This window comes from Agelaius tricolor, unplaced genomic scaffold (assembly GCF_023055355.1).
Source record: "Agelaius tricolor isolate 1412-34295 unplaced genomic scaffold, bAgeTri1.0.p SCAF_10, whole genome shotgun sequence".
Taxonomy (NCBI): domain Eukaryota; kingdom Metazoa; phylum Chordata; class Aves; order Passeriformes; family Icteridae; genus Agelaius; species Agelaius tricolor.
Window position 1 is genome coordinate 23,954,106 of NW_027269270.1, and position 19,733 is coordinate 23,973,838.

The following is a 19,733-nucleotide window of genomic DNA, read 5'->3' on the forward strand; positions in this document are numbered from 1 at the left end:
TGAACAGAAAAATAATCAAACTGCTTTGAAAATGTCTGAGGATACTTTTTTTTTTGTTATTGACTTAACTGCTGTGGAATTAAGACAAGTAAATTACTCATTGTTTCATTCCACCACATATCCATAATATGATGATGGCTACAAAGCACACAAAGAGCTGATTTACCAGTCTCACTTTCCAGGTCTCAAAGCAATTGTACCACACAAAATTCATAAGTCAAATCGCATTAATTTTAGTCCTGGAGAATAAGTCTCATTTTCAGCATTTGAGTCTTTATTTTTCAGTGCAAAATGTTTGTGTATGTTTTTTTTCCACACTTGTTAATATTTCACACAATTTTGAATATTACTACTTTGGCCAGACCAATTCTAGGTAAAATAGTTTTGTACTAATTTAGTGTATACTTTTCATTCTTGAACAGAGTGAAATGTGAAGTAGAAGTGATCATAAAAATGTGAAATTCTCAGTTTTATGTGCACCCCACTGATCTTTTTCAAAAGTTAGAGGGAGAAACTCTACTGTTGTTTTGCTCTTAGGAGCAGCCTGAACATTCAGCTGCCTGAACATTCAACTGCAAAAGATGCATCAAAATGGAATTTTTCCTAGAAAGAAAAGTATTGTTTTTTCCTGTTTCTGCATCTCCTAAAGAGACCTGGCAGAAAGGGATGCTCATTGGGATTGCAAGTATTTAACAGCAATGGTGCCTCCACAACCCCAGATAACTCAGTTCCTGTTCAGAAGATGCCTGTAATGCTAATGGGAACATTGTATGAAATTATTTAATCTGTGGGCAATCGGGCCAAACAAATCCATGAATCATTCACAATCGTTCCTACACATCTGCATTGCAAGAGATACAAAGGAAAACATTACAGATGGGGGGAGGGTAAAACAGAGAATAAGGTAGATCAGTACAACTGGCATGAAATACATGGGGTCTTAACCAGAATTTATTTTATTGGCTACAAGCCAAGTCCAAAAAATAAGTGGTTAGAGCAGAATTTGAGCTCCTAAGTCTAAAACTGAGATAGTGGAAAAACCCCAGTGAGCTGTGGCTGACCTTGCATCACGCCTAGATTCCCAAACCACGTTTCCTGTTTATACAGGAGCAATATTCTGCTGTATAGAGCCTCTCTGTGTGCCTAGATCTGCACCAGTTCAACAGGGCTGAGCAGCTTGGCACTCTTTCATATCTCAGCTCAATCAGGAACTAAAAGCTTTATGTTGCTTTATTCAGTTCCCCAGAGAGGCTCAGTTCAAGAGGTAATCCTCAAATCTCTCTAAAGGATGCCAATCAGACTGAGTCTTGACAACTGGAGCTGTACCTGTTCCCTCTAAAAGACATTTCTGTGATCTACTAGAGCAGGTAAAGCATTTATCCAGGAAGTGGAAGGTCTGAGTTCAGGGCCTGTTCTTTGCAGATCAGAGGTACCAGTAGCCATATTGATGTCTGGGTAAGTATTCACATGAAACCAGCCTCAAAGCTTGATCACTCACAGTCTCAGCTCCATCCCCTGCACAGGGCACTCCAGAGCAGGTGATGAAGCTCGGTACAAGGATGCTTAAATGAGCACTGATGTGTTCCTCTCAGATCTGACTAATGCCATGCCAGCAGAGGGGGCTGAAAAGTAGCTGAGAGGGTGGTGGTAGTACCTCTGAATATAGCTGTGCCAGGGGCCTCCCCCTTCAGCATGTTCCTGCTGTTAAGGAAGCAAAGATCTACATAAATCTAAACTGTTTCAATATGGAAAGCTGATTTTTTTTTTTAAAAAAAGAGGTAAATTATCAATTTTTAACATAAATGTTCCTCTCAGCCTAGCAATAGCTACTCAGGAGTGTGAATTTGCAGCTAACAGGTTGGTAGTTAGAAGCAGCACTGGCTGCTGGTCAACTCTCTGGGAATGCCTTCAGTGAATACAGGTTTGGGAATTACCACTGGATGGCAATCTTGTGCCACAGAGGCTGTAACCACCTGTGATTTTATTTGGCTGCAAACATAGACATTTTTTAAAGGCTTCCACTTCTTCCAAGCACCATCATAGGTACTCCATGTAAGGCATTTAGTTTAATTTAGAGTTGCACCAGCATAGCTGGGACAAGAATATGAACCAGATGTTGAGAAGTGATATTTTGACTGTTAATTCAATTATTAAAGTTTTGAACCATTTATGAGACATAAATACAAGGAGCAAGAGTAGAGGCTCTGGCCATGAAAGACCAAAAGCACCCAGTATCATACTCTGTTATTACAATCTACACTAAATTCTAATCACTGACCCTTAATGCCTGGTTACAAGCAAGTGATTTTGCCCTTAATACTGCTGTATTATACACAGTATTTAAAGGTACAAAAAATTTCTACTATGGCTGGCTTAAAACAAGAAGTTATCTGAGTTTTGAAAGTTAACATTTGAAGTCTTTGTTTTAAACTTTCCAGTCTATGTATTTAAAATGTTTGGAGAGTGTTTGAATAATTTCTAATCCCAAATATTATGTTACTATTTTGAAATTTTTTTTTACATAGCATAATAATTGTGTAAAAGTCAACATTTTTTTTGAGAAAGTAATTAGGTTTTTTGAAAAGGAATCAATTTTGGACTAAATCTGCATTGTTAAAAAGTGGTGATTTTTTCAGCTCTCTAGTGGAATAGAATCCTATTCCCAATAACTCTTTAGTAAAGATAACCCATTTGGTTTAATGTTCTTTGTGCTTGTTGTGTATCAATGGGGTGTATGAGAGAACACCAGGAAATTACTGCAAGTACATTTGAACATCAGGGAAATATCTTCCTTAAATTTGTGCTTCTGCTCCTTTTCTGTTGGTACTGATGGTGACACCTCTTTCCCATTAAGAGCTTCAGTTCCCCAACCCCAAACTTCACAGTACTCTGAACATGAGGAATATCTGACAAGTTCAAGAACTCCTTCAGTAAAGTCATCTTCCCTACCTTCCTTTTCACTAAAACTATCACAAGAGCTGGTAACCAATTTAAGCTGAGGTGTTTTCTATTTTGGGGCTGGTAGCATATCTCTGGTTTCAGCCAGGGAAGGAAGTGCTCAGAGTTTTATCACAGCCAGATCTTGTGATTTACTTGGCATAACTGGAAGAAGGAAACTATGTAAATATGGGCTAAAGCTTATTCTTGGGAAATGCACAGTTCCATGGACTTGAGATCTTTAATGTATATTTTTGGTTATTCCTTGCTGTCACTTCAGTTCTTTATTTGTAGTATGAGAATAATAATCCACAAATTCTGTGATGCTTGACAGAAGAGTTATTTCCATGGGCTAAACGTACTCAGAGGCAAACCTGTCAGGCTCAGGGTAAGAATGTTTCAGCACGCCTTTCCTTCCCTCCCTGGTTTTTAATTCTAAATTAAGTCAATTCTAAATTGCACTCAATTGACTGTAATGGCTGAATAACACAGCAACTTGAATATACTCAGAGAATAGGCTGGAAACTATTGTCTTCTCATATTTCTGCCCTTCTGTCTTTACACTTGATGCTGGGACTTTGAGCATTCCCAGTTGACAGGATAGTCTGCAATTCCAATTCACTTGTGTCTCACCCACTTTGGTGTATGTACCCTTGCCATTCACTGAATAGCTGATAGTTACTTTAATTTTTAAAATCTATTTTGTGGCAATTCCCCAGGTCTGTGTTCTTGTTTGTGGTTTCTATGTATTAGCTATTGTAGGTATTGGTAGTTGAGAGAGATGCTCTTAAAGAAAAGTTACAAGCTCTAGGAAGCATAAGTGGAGAACTGAGATCCAGGGAAATAAAGGGATTTGCCCAAGGTCACATGCAAGTTTTGTGGCACTGTTAATCTACCTGACCTGATTATCTAAGGCATGTAGGCACCAATGCGTATTTAGGTGCATGTATCAGCCCCAGGAATGCTAAACTGGAGAAGTTAGTTTGGGAAAATAAAGGGGGGGAAAAAAGAATAAAAGGCATGTTTGGCACTACTTGAAGACTTTTCAAGAAATTTCTACTTTCCCATTCTTTGAATACTTTGGAAATACATAAACGCTTGAGATCTGCATTTTAAAATGTTGTTTCAAGCTGGAATAGCATCTGTTAAATGCAGTTAAGAAACATCTGTTTTTCCATTCCTGGAACCCTGAGCTGAGGCAGCCGTTTTCCTGTCAGCTCTGCTGTGGAGCAAAATTGGTTCAATAGGTCATTCTGTTCTCTCCATTTCTTAGCTCTCAGTTTCCTATTAAAAAGATGGCCAACAGCATGAGTAAGCAGGAGGGGAAAGGAGATTCTGTGTAATGTGTGTATTGGCTTGTAGAAAAAAATCCATTTAGCTTCAGACTGAGTTAGATAACTGGTGAGAGCAGAGTTATTAAGCATTGCAATGAATACCAGGGATTATGTGGAGCTGTGAGATTTATTAGCCCCCAAATAGTTTATCTTTCATCAGTGGAAATAACAATCTGATACAAATCCCACTGAAACAAAACAACACTTCACACTGATGGTCACTGGGCTCTGGATCTGACCCTCTCTGGTATTGCTGATAGATGGCCTGGTGGAAACCGGTCACCAGTACACAATATATTGGTAGCAACTGTTGTTAACTCTGATCTGAACAGCTCCAGACTGGATGCAGCAATTGGAGGGCCAGCAATGGTTGTATATAACCATCTTTTCAACCATCACTCACTCCAGTGGAGTCAATCTGAGAACAGCTGGGAAGGAGAATCAGAAGAAGAGTTCAAAGGCCTCCTGTAGAGAAGACCAAAAGTATATTTTGTAGGTTTAAGTTCTTACTTACTTACTTACTTACTTACTCTTCCCAGCTCTCTGTGCTTTGACAATGCCTTGGACAAACAAATACATTGTTGAGAACTGCATATTTTTTCCCTTCATCTTTTAAAAATAGGATCAAGACTCATAAAGGCATTTAACTACTTATGCTCCCCCTGAAATAATCAGGCATTAAAAGCATGAATAACATTGAGATTGTGCACCATGATCTGATATTTAATTAGCAATGAAAATCTGTATCATTCAGTCAGTGGCATTAAAATTAGGTAACAAGTACACTGAGTTGGCAGAACCTCCTATATGTATCCTTACTGAAAAATGACAGCACTCCTGTTTTGAAAACAATTGGAAAAGGACATGTTGTGACCTTCTGTCATGAACATTTTGTTAACAAAAAAAAGCCAACAGGCCATTGGAGTCCTGTTTCTTATATGGATATAATTTGGCATCATTCACATTACTTAAAAAGCAAGACTAATCCAGAGGAAGGGTTTCTTCTTTTTTTTCCTTAGATGTGACCTTTCCCTTCCACTTTGTGAATTTAAAATACTGAGGAAGTGAGTCCTAATCGGAGGAAGAGTTTCCAAAACAGAATTGGAGATGCAGCACTTTCTGTGGCAGGGTCTTGAAAAGTGCTGATGGTATAAATTAACTGAGGGGAATCAGGAAACTTGTGAAAGGCAGATAGGGTGCAGGAAGGGAAAAGGGAGTTGAACAACTAGTGGGCAATTGCAAGCAGCTTCCTGATACCATTTATTTGGTGAAACATTTTGTTTCCTCCAGAGCAGTGTTTGACTTTGCTTTCATCATTGCCAGTGTAAGTCAAATGCTGTTATTTATGTCATGTCTGGCTTACACTGCCCAGCATTCACAGTCTGATACTGACGTGACCATTGCCTCGCTAGACTGGAGTTATCTAAATCTACATGGTGATATGGTCCTTCCAAACCCCAACTAAACTACAGACAAATGTATGGTTTCATTAAATAAGACCTAGTCTGACTGCCATGAGAGACTATGCTATTTTACTTCATGAATGGCAAAAAAATAATAACATGTGAATATGAATAATGCTGTTGTCAATGTGTAGTTTGGGATGGAATGATGGCGGTTTCTGTGATGCCTGGGTTTCTGGTCCATTTTCCTAAATGCTATCTTCATCTGCTTTCTTCAGTCTCATCTGATTTTTGTATTTGCCATATATGCACTTTTTTGTGCAAAAGGGGAGGCTCAGATTGAATATTAGGAATTTCTTCACTGAATGAGTTGTTAAGTTAGAGCAGTTTGTTCAGGGAAGTAGTGGAGTCACCATCCCTGGAAGTGTTCAAAAAACAGGTAGGCAGGGCACTTTTTGATGTGATTTAGTGGGCATGGCCATACTTGTTTGAAGGCTGCACTTGATGATCTTGGAGGCCTTTTCCAACCTTGATGATTCTTGATTTTGTAATTTGTCTTAACACAGTTACTGTTGTCTGTTTGGAGCACCAATATCTGGACCTGCTGTGACTCACAGAATCACACTCGGTGTGATTCAAAGGACCAGCACCTGTTACAGAAAAGTCCTGCATGATGTGAACACAAACGTGCTTCTGCACTGCTTGAGTTCCACCTGAGTCCTGCTTTTCCTCATGGATTGTCTCCCACCTGGAGCTTTACGTAGGAACGAGGGACATCTAGTGGCTCGACAGAACACGGCAAAAGAAGATGTTCTGCCCCAAAAGGTGCGTTGTTGTGCAAAGAAGACGGTTCAGTGTCAATTAAGCTAAAGACTATCTCAGTAGTTGAAATGTAGTTTCAATATATGTATTTCCTTTAGCTAAGAGTCAAATAATCAGTGATGAATTTTATTTTTGTGTTTCTGTCTTCTTTGAAAAGATGGGCTGGCTTTGAAACTTACACAGGTTAAATGTGTTCAGTACCTAATTTCAGCAGGACAAAACATCCTCTTGCACTAGGAGAAGCTGAGATACAGCATATGTGGATAAGAAACAGAAGCAAATCACACAACACAGTCTTATATAACTTTTGATCCCCTAAATGAACAGATTTATTTTATGCATGGGAATTAATGATGTGATTAATTAGACTTGGTGATACCTAATAGCTTTCAATGACAAGAAATGAATGTGCAGAGCAGTTAAATGGAACTTTTTTCTTTCTCTGCAGTGTGTTTCCTATTTTAATATTTAAAAAATGAGTTTCTTTAACAAGCAACCCACTCTGAGTCATGTTTTCCTCTCTCCCTTTTGTTCTTATCCTAACCAGTAACTGCTTGTCATCCCAATAGCTTTTATTACAAGAAATGAGGTGCACTTAAGAGAAGCAAAAATATCTGCATTGAATTCTACACTGGTTTTGTATTGTGAGCCCATTTGTGCTAGGTTTGCCATTCTGTCTTTTTCTAGTCTGTACAAAAATCTGGATGAAGTCTATTGTAATGCTCAGACCGGGCAGTGTTTGATCTCTCAACTTGCAATAACTAAAACTGAGAGACCAGAGTCAGGTAGTCAAGGATGTAATCTCTGAATGTGTCTTGTTCCCATCCTAACCCCACAAGAAAAACCAAATTCTACTGATGCAGACAGAGCCGGAGTATTTTGGCTGGGGCATATGACTAAAGAAGGCAGCCTACATATAAAGAGGGAGGCTTCTCTGCAAATGAGAGCAAATCATTGCCAAATATTAAGACAGATAATCTTCAGAGAGCAACAGGAGGCATTCTGTCTCACCTGAAATGCTGATAAAACCTGGAAGCCATGGGAGTGAGAGTAGACTGAGAAAAGACGAATGACTTGTTATTTTGCGAAGATGTGTAACGTGGGAAATTTTTTAAAAGAGTAAGGAGTGATGATTAAGAAAATCCTTTGCAAACCAAGAGGATTTTGTCTTCCCTTTCCCCTCTGAACAGACTAAACTAGAAGCTTGTAGGCATTGGTAGTTAAACTAAGGAAGTCGTGAATAAGTAAGCAAATGGCTCTCCCAGCCCAGTTCCATGTGGAGCCCCTCTGAAGACCCTCTGCTAGGGGTCAGGGAGGTTTCTCAGTCTGTGTGTGTGCCATTAAAATGATATAGGAACAGTTATTTTAAAGTTACTCAGCTCGCATTAGAAGCTTGGAACACAGAAACTGGGTCCAGTGGTTTGGGCTGGTGTTGCTGGGGGTGGTTATTGGTTATTGTTTCATCAAGATACACTGGAAGCAGGAACTTTATTAATGTCCTACAATTAATGAGTAGTGGAGAGAATATGGCAGTGGAATGATCTTATAATCATTAAGATTAATGAAAATATTTCTTTACAGTGGGGTATTAGCAGGCTTTGTTTATGTGATTTAATCTGCAGGTTTTAAACTCCTGAAGTTTTAGGTGAACTAAGAGGCACAAAGTTATGTTGTTGAGGTCCCATTTATCTCCAGATTTCTTTCAACAACAGTTCATTGTAGAGAGAAGTTGCCATGAAGAGAGCTTTGAAAGATTTCTGTTTGAATCTCTAGTGAAGGCTACATTTAGGATGTGGCCCTGGAAATACCATGTTGCTGGCAACATTCAAACTAGTATTAGGAACATGTGAGCTGGAGTTGGTTTAGCTGGCAAGTAATTCTTTCTATTTCAGAAACTTCTGGGAAAGAATGGCAAAGCCAAGGTACACCTGACTATATATATGATCTATCCTGATGCAAGTGTTGTCAATGATCAGAATGAAGAAAAAGAAGCAGACTGGCTTTTTAACAAATATTTTTTAAATGCAAACTTCTTAAATCTCTACTTACCTTTACCACTGTGAGACTCTGGTTACCACATTACTACTTTACTGATTAAAGTAAATAGGGCAGTGCAAAATGCTTGTAAATAGGGCAGTGCAAAATGAACCTACAGTTACCTGAGTTTTAGAGAGAATAATTTTCCTTGTGAAAAGATCTAGGAAAAATTAACAGCCCTGTACTGACCTCGGATGAGGTGAAAAGAACATGTTTTGGGGAAAGGTTGGAGTATGCCTTGGACAGATTTTGAGCAGAAAGGGTAAATGGGAGAGCTGAGACCCACTACCTGACATCCTTCACATGTAAACTCTGTTACAGTACTGGAAATCAGCCTAGCACTCCTCTGTTCTTACTTCTGTTGATGCTGAAGTGCCAACAGCAAAAAAGCTGTGACTGCTCCATTCAGCCTTCAACCCCCACTGCCCTGGTGCTTTGCCCCTGGCCCTGTGCAGGCATGGGTACATATTTACTGACTAATACAGGCACACACAAATTTCCATTGACTAATCTTCCTCTAGCAGGGTGAGTCATCACATTGGAAAGGTTCTTTCTGCTTGTTCTTTGTTCAGATTGAATCCAGTCAGAGTTCCAAAAAGGCCAGGCCCGTACCTTCAACACCTATGACCATCTCTGCTCTCCCATGGTAACGGAGGGAAGCTTTGAAGGATGTCTGTAGCTTCAAGATTTCTGAAGGGAAAGATCTTCCTTGGAAACTACTTTGAAAGGAGCTGGCAAAGTTCCTGGTAAGAACTTAGCCTTTTCTCCATCTGTCAAAACAAGGCATAATCCTTCCCTGCTTCACAACAGTCTTGGGAGGAATCATCAGTTAACATGTTTAAATCACTAAAAGTGATTTCCTATTATAAATCACCTAGGCTTCAATTTTTATGAACAAACTCATCTCACCCTTCTTAAAGATCTTCTCCCTCTTTTCACACATCTGTATTCTTCTTTGCATTCTGCTATTGCAAAGTGCAATATCTGCTAGCACTGCTTTTATACACCTGAGAGCAGTTTTAACAATCACACTGTATTTTCCTGAACAATTAAATACTCAGCAAAAGAAAATAATTCTTCTTCAATTTCTGTTCTCCTTTTTATCAGTATTGGAAAATGCTTTCTACCTAATATTGCTGACTACTAAAATTTCTCATTACTGCTCCAACTCCTTGGTATTGTTATGAAGAAGAATATCTGCATATATCTATAAAGCATTTTTTAGTCCAGCAGTCTTTAAGAGAATTAACTGTGATTGAAACTGGAGTTATCTATAAAGAGTGCCCCTGTAGTGCCCCTGTATTAATATTATGTGTTGCCTATGTTTGCATGCTGCAGGGTCTGTAGTTCTTTCTTCAAAAAGACAACTTTCTCTAGAACAGAACAGCAGCAGACCAAAAGATCAGCACTGTTTAAAATGTGAAGTACTATCCAACTGGAATTGCACAGGGTGCCAGGAGAGCAAAATGCTCTGGAAGCTCCTGCAATCAACTTCATGCCAGAACTGGCAAGATATTTTTAGCTATGACACACTCTTGAAGATTTATTTAGGGTTGTAAGAGGTACCCAAATCTGGGGGTGGTGACCACTTCAGTTATGGTCCTGCCTTGTCATCATCCAAGTTCTCCTCCCACACATGACCTTGCCTGACCTGTGAAGCAGTCCTTGCTTTTCTCTCTCACTGCCATGATTCCTTTTACTCCTGCTCATCAGTGTCTCTCCTACTATAAATGTTAAATCTTGGCTTTTCCTCATTTCCCCATGCTATAAATCACTTCCACCTCTTTCCCAAGCTCAAAACTTCTTCCCTATCCAGGTTTTCTACCAGATGCTGTATGTTAGCATAAGGAAACCTCTCACCCTTTATGTGTTACACTTCATATGGACTTCACAGTGAGGGTGGTCAAACCCTTAAACAGGATTCCCAGGGAGACTGGAATGTCCACCCTTGGAGATATTCACACCTAGACTAGGCAAAGTGCCAAGCAACCTGGCCTAACTTTGAAGCTCTGTTTTTAGCAGGTAAAGGATGAGGTTATCTCCAGTGATTCCTTTTAATCAAAATTATTTCATAATTCTAATTAAATCTTGAAGAAAAAGAGGAAGAAGGAGAACACGAGAATCTAAGAAAAATATGGTTTTCTGGCAAGAAGCAAAAGGAATGCAACAAAACAAAACAGAGCTGTACACAGTTATCCTGCTTCTCATGCTTGCACTGAAGTAACTCAGGATGCAATCAGAGAGATGCTAAAATCTGCAGAGAACCAAGAAGAGAATGAACACCAACATGTCTGTGGTTAACCAAGGCTTACTTCATCTGTTTGACCTCAAAGCCTGGTTAGAACTGAGCGTGTTGTCTTCAGAATATTCTCCTCTGAAATATTCCAAGGCACCATCTGTTTTATTTGCTGCAGATTCAGAGTAGGAGAATGATGCAGGCAGTACCCACCTCCTCAGAGCTTGGCTGAGCAGTGACCTGGGTGCTGCAGCCAGATGTTCACTGGAGATTAACCCCTTTGGGGCTGCAGAGGAGTAGGAGCACACCAGAGGTGCCCCTGCCCCTTCATGGCAAGCAGCAGTTCCAGCTCTCTTGTCTTATGAACAATTCAAAGGTATGGTTTGCAGTCCAGGGTGTGAATACATGAAATGTCCAAATCAAATCCAGAGCTGTGACAATTGTTTGCTCTTTTAGGAAATCTCAGATCCAGGTGATCACCTCTTTAGGTTTCCTAGTACTAGTAAAAATCAAGGTGAGAGCAGAGAAACAAAATATACATGTAAACTCTGTCACAGTTTTTTTAGAAGGACTTCCCAAATTGTACAAAAATTAATGTATTAGTGATCTTAAATCACAGTCTTCCAACTCATAAACAATTTGAGAAGTCATTGCCCTCAGATCCTTCATTCCAGAGTACAAGTAGTTAAACAGTCCCCAGAATCTTTATGAAGAAAATGGTTCTGTGCTCTGGTTTATTTTCCTACTGCTGCTGGTTTATTTGGGAGATGCATCACCACCGGATAAACAAGCATTGATAATACCAGCATCTGTTTAATAAATAATATATTATAAAGTATTGTTCTCTTACCCTCTTAAATGGAACAAGTTCCTGAAATTGAAAATCCACTAACAAAAGGTACAAATAGAACAAGAAATCTGGCAGCAAAATATTTCTTCTTTAACAATAGAGCTGCAAGAGCAACACCCTGTTGTGCAGCTCAGTACAAGTCCTGACAAATACTGAAACGTAGAATGCCTGATCCCTAAACTGATTTAATATGATAAGTTTAATATGATATGATGTCCTCAAAATCCCAGCCATTTAACTAAAAGCCAATACATTTATGAAAATTATTATAAACTATAATATCACTCACAGGTGGCGTTAATGTTGAGTCTGGGATGAGTTGCATAAAAAAAAATCACTGGAAATTTTTAATACAAAAAGAAGAAATTTGAAAGCCAAGCACAATGACCACCATAACAGAGAATGCAGCAATTCCTAACACAGCATTAAAATGTTGCTTGCTTGAAATCTGGGCTAAATTTTTCTATGAGTGTGTTTTATGGGATTATAATAGAAACAAAATTATCCTGACAACTTGAAAGAAAAATTAGTGTCTTGGTAGATGAATTCATAAAGCTGGAAAGGACAAAGAAGCTTCCAGGCATGCAAATGCTGCTTCAGATCTGAAGTAAAAACAGAAAAAGCTAAATCCAGGTAAAGAACAATTGTGCTGAGTTAGGACATCTACTTTGCTTCAAATGCTTATTAATTTCTTTTTTAAAAGCTGTAGACAATGACCTGGTAAGTACATTTATAATAATATATCCCTGCAAATAATTTCTGAAGCAGACTTGCAATTAGAAAAGGTCTGAGGAGTAAAACTTAACCTGGCAAATCAGCACAAAATCACATTGACTTTTCATAAGAATTAAAATCCTGTTTGCTTACATTGCTTTAGAAAATATTAATTGGATTCCTGAATCACTTAGATGCTTTAGAAGATTTTACTTTTGCTGAGAAAGGCAATGAACAAGTCAGGATGCTGGCAAGGAGTGGATACACGTGGGTCCCTGTTGCTTACACAGACCCAGCTGTGGCTACAGACCCAGCTGTGTTGGGCCTGGGTATATTTGCCTCATCAGAGCCGGCTCAAAGCTTGAGCTCTGACAGAGGCAGCAGCAAGCATTGCTCTGAGGTGGCACAGTTGTAATGGGTCTCCTAGGCTAGTCCTACTAATGATGAAAACATAGTTTTCTAACTTTATAATTTTTATTTATTGGAATGTTTCACTGGAAAAGGTAGGAGATGAATTAAAAAAGTAATTTTCTCTTATTGGCCATTCAGGATTTTTAAGCTGTTACTTTTTAAATTATCTACAACAGTTTCCTTGTTTTTAGAATGAGTGCATGATATCATATCCTGAGCCCTTCCCTTTTCTTGTAACTTTCTGAGGTACTAGGAGGCGTCCAGCTACAGTCATCATGAGGATTGGCCTGTAAAACTGCAGTGAAGCTCCTTCTGCCACCTCCTGCCTCCCTGATTCCTACTCCTGAAGAAACTGCTGCTCTAGGACAAAGGATCCTTTAAGCACAGTGAGTATCAGCTGAGAAAGCAACCAATTTATCCAGCTTGTAAAGTTGCATCAGAGAGCAATCACTGCTCTGTGTGCTTACATTTCTGCGTAGATTGGGACACAAAAGTAAACTCAAAACTTGCTGTCATTATTTGATACTGAAGTGGAGAAGGGAGTTCCCTGGCCCAGCTGGAGTGAGAAAAGGAACAGCAGTGACATGGGAGGCTCTCAGGGTGCAGAGATTGGATTAAAGGTGTGGGCTAGGTGTAGAAAAGCTACATGTATTGTGCCAGGCAACATACCTATTTGCTGTGGATGGACAGAGAGACAGGAAAAAAACAGCTGCTAAAATGTATGTGGAAGTAGCTGTGCCCAAGCACATGGTACTGTATTCATGCTGGATGACAAGCACCTCTTGTTTATTCTTAATCTGGTTTCATATAAGGAATGTAGTAGTACTAGCTAGTAATAAGCAAAATAAAAGGAGAATAAAAGAAAGAGTTGTCTTCAGTAATCTTCACTCATCCCTAAAGCATGCAGGCCAAGTACACATTCACAGTGAGTCATTGACTCTTTTTAGTATAACTATAACCTGTGGTGGTGTTACTGCTGCATTTTTCCATCTTCATCTGTAGCTCTGAAATGTGGAGCTGAAGGTTCTGCTACCATGGGTGGAGAGCCTAAGGTTTTGTCTAGATGTCTCTGGCATGATAATTTAGTAGAAACTAGGTAAATATATAAATAATAAATTTATGATCATGATTTCTTATTATATTTAATATTTGTATAAGTAAGGTAGTATGATCCATGTTTCACAGCATAGAAAATGTTATAATGAAAGTAAATAAATGACATGCATTTATATCTACCAAATGAACTTGCAGAACTCCTTTATTAACCTAGAGAGTTGCTTTTAAAAGGATAGAGCATCTGAATTTTCCTGTGTCTGTTGTCCTCATAGAATACCAAGCACTTCATTCCAAGGTTGTAAAAGACTTATGACCATGTTTTACATAAAGGCCTCGATCTAGGATTAGCTGAAACCAACAGAAAGCAGCAGTGATATTTCTGTGAAGGCTTAAGATAACAATAACTGTCTTCAAAAAAAGTCCTTGGTGATGTGAGCAATTATAGAGGAAACACATAACCTCTGCATATGTCATTGATGACATTACTTTGTGTTTTTACTTTGCTCACTGTGGTTTTGATGAGCTCCTTCATGGGGGTCACAGCACAGTGTTATTAAAAACCATTGCTTTTTGTTGTCTGCTAAACTGCACTGTGAGGTAATAACTCCTTTTTGGTTAAAAAATTGCGGATGTAGTCAGTTTTATGATCGATCAAACCTGATATTTTCTATAACATAGCTATGATAAGAGTAGCAGGAGGCTAAAGATGTGCTGTGTGCTGCTCAGCCTCATTAGCATGGAGATTGCTGTACCAGAGATGACCACTGGAACACCTCCTCCAGGCTTCTGCCTCCCACAGTGACCTGATCCAGCTCAGTCCAGAGAGATCAGCTGTCAAATAGGCTTCACAGGTCATGTTTTACATGCCTTCCAATTAGTACTTTTACATGTCTACTGGTTAATAATTGTCTTGTACCTTGCAACATGACAGATTTGTAACTCTTTCATTTAATAGAATATCACAGTGGATGTTCATGTTTCCATAGAAATGTTTGTTTCTTGAATTCTCTGAGATCTTGGTTCCAACAAAGTTGTGTGGCCATGAGTTGAGTAAAAATTCTATTTTAGAAAAAACATTTATTTCCTTTCTCTGGATTTAAATCACTGCCATTCATTTCCATTGGATATAAACTTGCTTATACATCATAGAAAAAACTCAACTTAGCATTTCGATTGTGTGATCTACTGAAGAATAATATATTTTTATTTCTACTTATAGTTTGGTCTGTCTAGTTTGTGACAATGATTTTTTTCAACTTATAAACTTATTTCAAGGGCTTGACTCAGAGTTTTAGAGTTCTAGAATATGTGATGTAGTCAGGCCACTAGGTTGGCCGCTTGCCCTAGATGAAGCCATGCTGAATATCTCAAATCTCCTCCCTGTCCCACATGTCCTTTCCTGATTTCTTACACCTGGGTATTGAGAGCTCTTTCACTCTATGGAAAATGTCTAGGTCTGCCAGCTCTGTTTTGCTCCTTTTTCTCTGAGGATGGTTATTGGGGGCTCTTTTTGCTAACTCCTTGAAGAGCTGGAAATTTTTTTCGCTTTAGTAGAATTCAGGGGCCTGACTTTACTCTTGACCTAACTCATATCCCTGGGGACTGGAAACTCCACCAGTGTGTGATCACAGCAGCCCAGGGTGCTGCCAATATTGATCTCACCAATTAGCTCACTTGTGTTGCTGACTAACAGGTCCAGTAGTTAATTATGTTGTTGTCATTCTTTAGAAATCCAAAGAAAAGAATGAATCAAATGAAAGAGATGTGTATTTTCCTTTACAGAAACTATCTGATTCTGCTCTTGTATCCTGTTTTTATACATCTTCAAAATAAATTTTCCAGCACCTTGCCTTTAAGACATGTTAGGTGCATAGCAAATGTTTAATTAAGTAATCCCACACAGCACTTGTGAGGCAGGCTCCTTCATTTTACAGGTGAGACAGAGTGAGGCAGTAAATTAAGTGACTTGCTTAATATCACACAGTGAGTCAGTGCTAATGCTGAAAATAGACTTTGTCTTCTGGTTCTTTTCCCTGTATTTTAATCATCAAAGTAGACTCAACTCTAAAGTTGAATAAACTCCTTAGTCTATTAAAATAATTGTTCTAAATTTTGCTTAATGTTTTAATCACCTAAGCAGTACTGAAATATTTACAAAAGTTTTCCTTGCTTAGGACCTTTTTGTCTTTCTTGTTCAGATGTTGCTTCAGGTTATTAGCTCAATATGTTTTGTTTACAGTGATCCTGAACTTCAAAAATATAATCTAGCGAATCTCGACAAAAAAAAAAAAAAGAATGCACTTTAAAAATGCACTTAAAACTCAGAGCAATCTCCTTCAGTCAATATAACTTTTTTCATACTCTTGTGAGTATAGGGCTGTTCCGCTCAATAATAGCCATAGCTTTAATTAATGGAGCACGCTGAACTTATTGGCCCACAGAAAGCAAAAGATAGACTGCTGGTTATGCTGTCATGACTAAATGAAAATGTATCCTGAAGCACAAAAGAGCAAACAGCATGTTAAGAAATATGTGCTTAGAAGTGCAGTCCTGAACTCCATGCTGGGTCATGTCTGAATAAACTGGTAGAGAAAGAGATGCCATCCTTGCAGACCTGTTTAAATTAACAGTACCCATGTTCAGGCTAATGAAATGCTCCTGCAGTTTTAGAGCTTTCCTGAGCACGGTCCACAGATTTGTTTATGCTGATAGGACATATATAAATTTTTCCAATCCTTGCCATGTTACTTGTTTAATAGTGTTCTTCAGCATAGGATAGAATAAATGGCCCAGAAAATATGTACTTAGGTATAAGACTTAAGAGAGGCTCAGGAAAGAGGAACGAGGGAATGATATTACTGTGGCTTGCTCCCTATTAAACCTGAGTTCAGACATAGCTGTCTGTTACACAGCCTTATACAATATTTTTAGTGTGCGTGAGACAAGCAGCAAAGGATGTGGTCAGCTCCAACATTTTTGTAAAGACTTTTGCCACATGTAACGAATTTACATTTTACATTGTGATGTAGGCAGCCTTACAACTTAATTGAAATTTAACAACAAAATACCTTAAAAATTCAACTGCTTCATTGCTGAATGAAGCAGTTGCAAATTGAAGCATTGCTGCAAATAAAGCAAATTGAAGCATTGCTGCAAATAAAGCTCCTAGGTGGCAGAATCAGTCAGTAAGCATTGGCATGCTATATTTATAGAAACAACTCTAAAGTAATTTAACATGTTGTACTTGTAAAGAAGATTGTCACATCTTGCCTACTGAATTACAGGCTAGACAGAATGTTTCAGGTAAGATGCTAAGGAGAGATGTTCCAATAAGGACATTCTGTTTCCTCTTTGGGGTCAATACTTCTACTTTACCGTGTAGTTTTACTTTGGGGTTTATCTTCTTAAAATGTTAACTATGAGCATATTTTGCACTTTGCCACTTGGGCTGTCTAATCAGTGATCAGCTGTCCAAGATCCATCAAAGTACCACTCCAGCTTTGCTTTCTGTTTTTGTCAGAGAGTAAGAGGTTTTTCTCAGAGATTTCAGCAAATATCCTGAAGCCAAGTGATGAGCAGTTTGCAAGACAGCGCTGTGTCTGTGTACCGCTATCAGGGACAGAGATGCTGCCTTTCAAAAGGTTTTTGAAAAGCAGGCAGGAGTTGTTCAGTACAAATTGGGTAAAGATAGTTTTGTGACTTTTATAGACTTTGAAACCAAACCCAAAAAAGCAATACAAATAACTGATTTTTTTTTTGCTAGCTCTTCATTTATGTCTCCTTTTATCTGTAGTTCCTACTATTAACCCATTGAGTGAAATGGTAATAGTGTTTGAGAAGTTGAAAACTTTAATCAAACATTAGGCAATATTTAAAAAAAAAAAACAGGGTTCAAAATAAAATGCCCAGGTGTTCTCTTCCTGACTGGGAATAGGGAAAAGAATCTGGTCTGTGTGTCTGACCAAAACTAGCCAAACCAGTAGAAATTAAATACATGAACATTCAGTTCATGGGTAGAGATTCATTTTCATTAACAATTCAGCTAATAAGTATGAAAATGAGTCAGTGTGAGAAAAGCATTACTTGTGGATAATCTGAATGAGAATGGGGGATGCATAATACACTATCACATTTGAGAGGAGTTCTGACAAAATATGGGCCTTGAATTTTGGATGCAAAGAGTTATACTTGCTTCATCTATTATTGAAGAGAATAGATACAAGCCAGCTTCTATGATTAAATAGATACTGTGCTTTTTTACATAATTAACATTATTTAAGATCCTGCTTTCAGAGAAGACCTCACTGTGTCCTGCCTACCTTGAATAATCGGATTATTGGTCACTGCTCCCTGGCAGGTCTGTTGCAGCCCTGTTCTGTTGATTCAGCACAGAAAGCAAGCATTTCAAGAATGTCAGTTCTTCAAGTAGTGGGGATTATAGGCATGGTAACAGTACATGTTTGTGAAAGGTATATGCTGCCAGACTTCATTCCCCATGATGGCAAGAGGGAAACTGAGGTACAGCCACAGTGCTGCTCTGAAGAGTTCATATAGTTAATGTGTAATTCTTTAGATTTGATTCACAGAATTGAGAAAGCATTTGTGGTAATATGGTGCTTATACATGAGAGCCAGAAAATGAAAGGGAAAAGAAAGTGAAAAGAAATGCATAATGAGGGAGTTGGCCAGTTTATTTCCCAAGCTCTTCTACTGGCCAAAGCACAGTGAAAGGGGCAAAACTAAGCATTCAAGTTAAAAAAAAAAAAATCCAATAGGAGTTACCTTAAGCTCTATTAATTATAAAATATGGTGTTAGCAATGCAGACAAGGAAGATTTTTTTCTAACATTCCTTATTATGTGTTAACATGGCACCATAAAGGTCCAAGAACCTTGGATCATCACACAACTTGCAAAATACCCCTAGAATATTTTCTTGCTGAAACTAGGAACAGCGAGATGAGTACAAGCTGAAACTGTAAATATGGGGAAGACCTTCTCTGTTCAATAAAACAGGTGGTTTCTGCTGAAACTAGTTTTGCTTGAGGACTAATTTGTAGTTCCAAGTGTCTTTCAGTGCTGACAGCTGAAGAAGGTAGCTCGGGGCCAGATTGTAATAATGTTCACCCCTTGATCTAATGGGCGGATGTGTTTAATTAACCTTTGTTTCTGCAGAAGCCGACATTCTGGCAAGCTGTAGGAATGCTAAAGAAGGGAAATCTAAACTGCAATGAACCTCGGCATATTCTATATATCTAGTACTAGATAAAGAATGTTAATGTAGATAAATACTGTTTCCTAGGAGATAGATATATATATAAGCTATTTCTGTAAAAGAAATTTAACATGGATCCCCCTGTAGGACTAACCCTTATTAATTTCACAAGATCCAGCCATGATCCCATGCCCTTCAGACACTTGTCTCTTGTGTCTGGCACAGTTCTTCAATAGGTGGTCAGAAAAGCATGTATTTAAAATGAAAATATTCTGTTTAGTATCTCTTGGATGGAGTTAGACCTGACAGCCTCATTGCTTGTTCCATGTCCTCCAGTGACTTTTCCAGAGCTTGGACTGACCCTTCCCAGAGCTTCCTGTAAAGTGCAGATCTTAAGGTTTATAGCTAATTCTTCAGAAGGCTTATGGCAAGTCTAATGCAAAGCAGATATCCTTTGCATGAAATTGCTGAAGGCACTGATTTTTGCTTGAAAAACTAAAGCACTGTAGATTGCAATCATGCTAGCACATCAAACTCCCTGGCCACAATGTCCCTAATCTTACACTAAAAAATCACCAACTTTGTTGAGTGTTTTGAAAGAATGCAAATCAGAGCTTATTGTCTCTGACCTTCATCAGCTCTGCTGCCACAACAGCATCATTGTTTGCTATCTCCTCCCTTTAATGAGAGACACCCTGCATTCCTCTTACTTCCTTTCCAT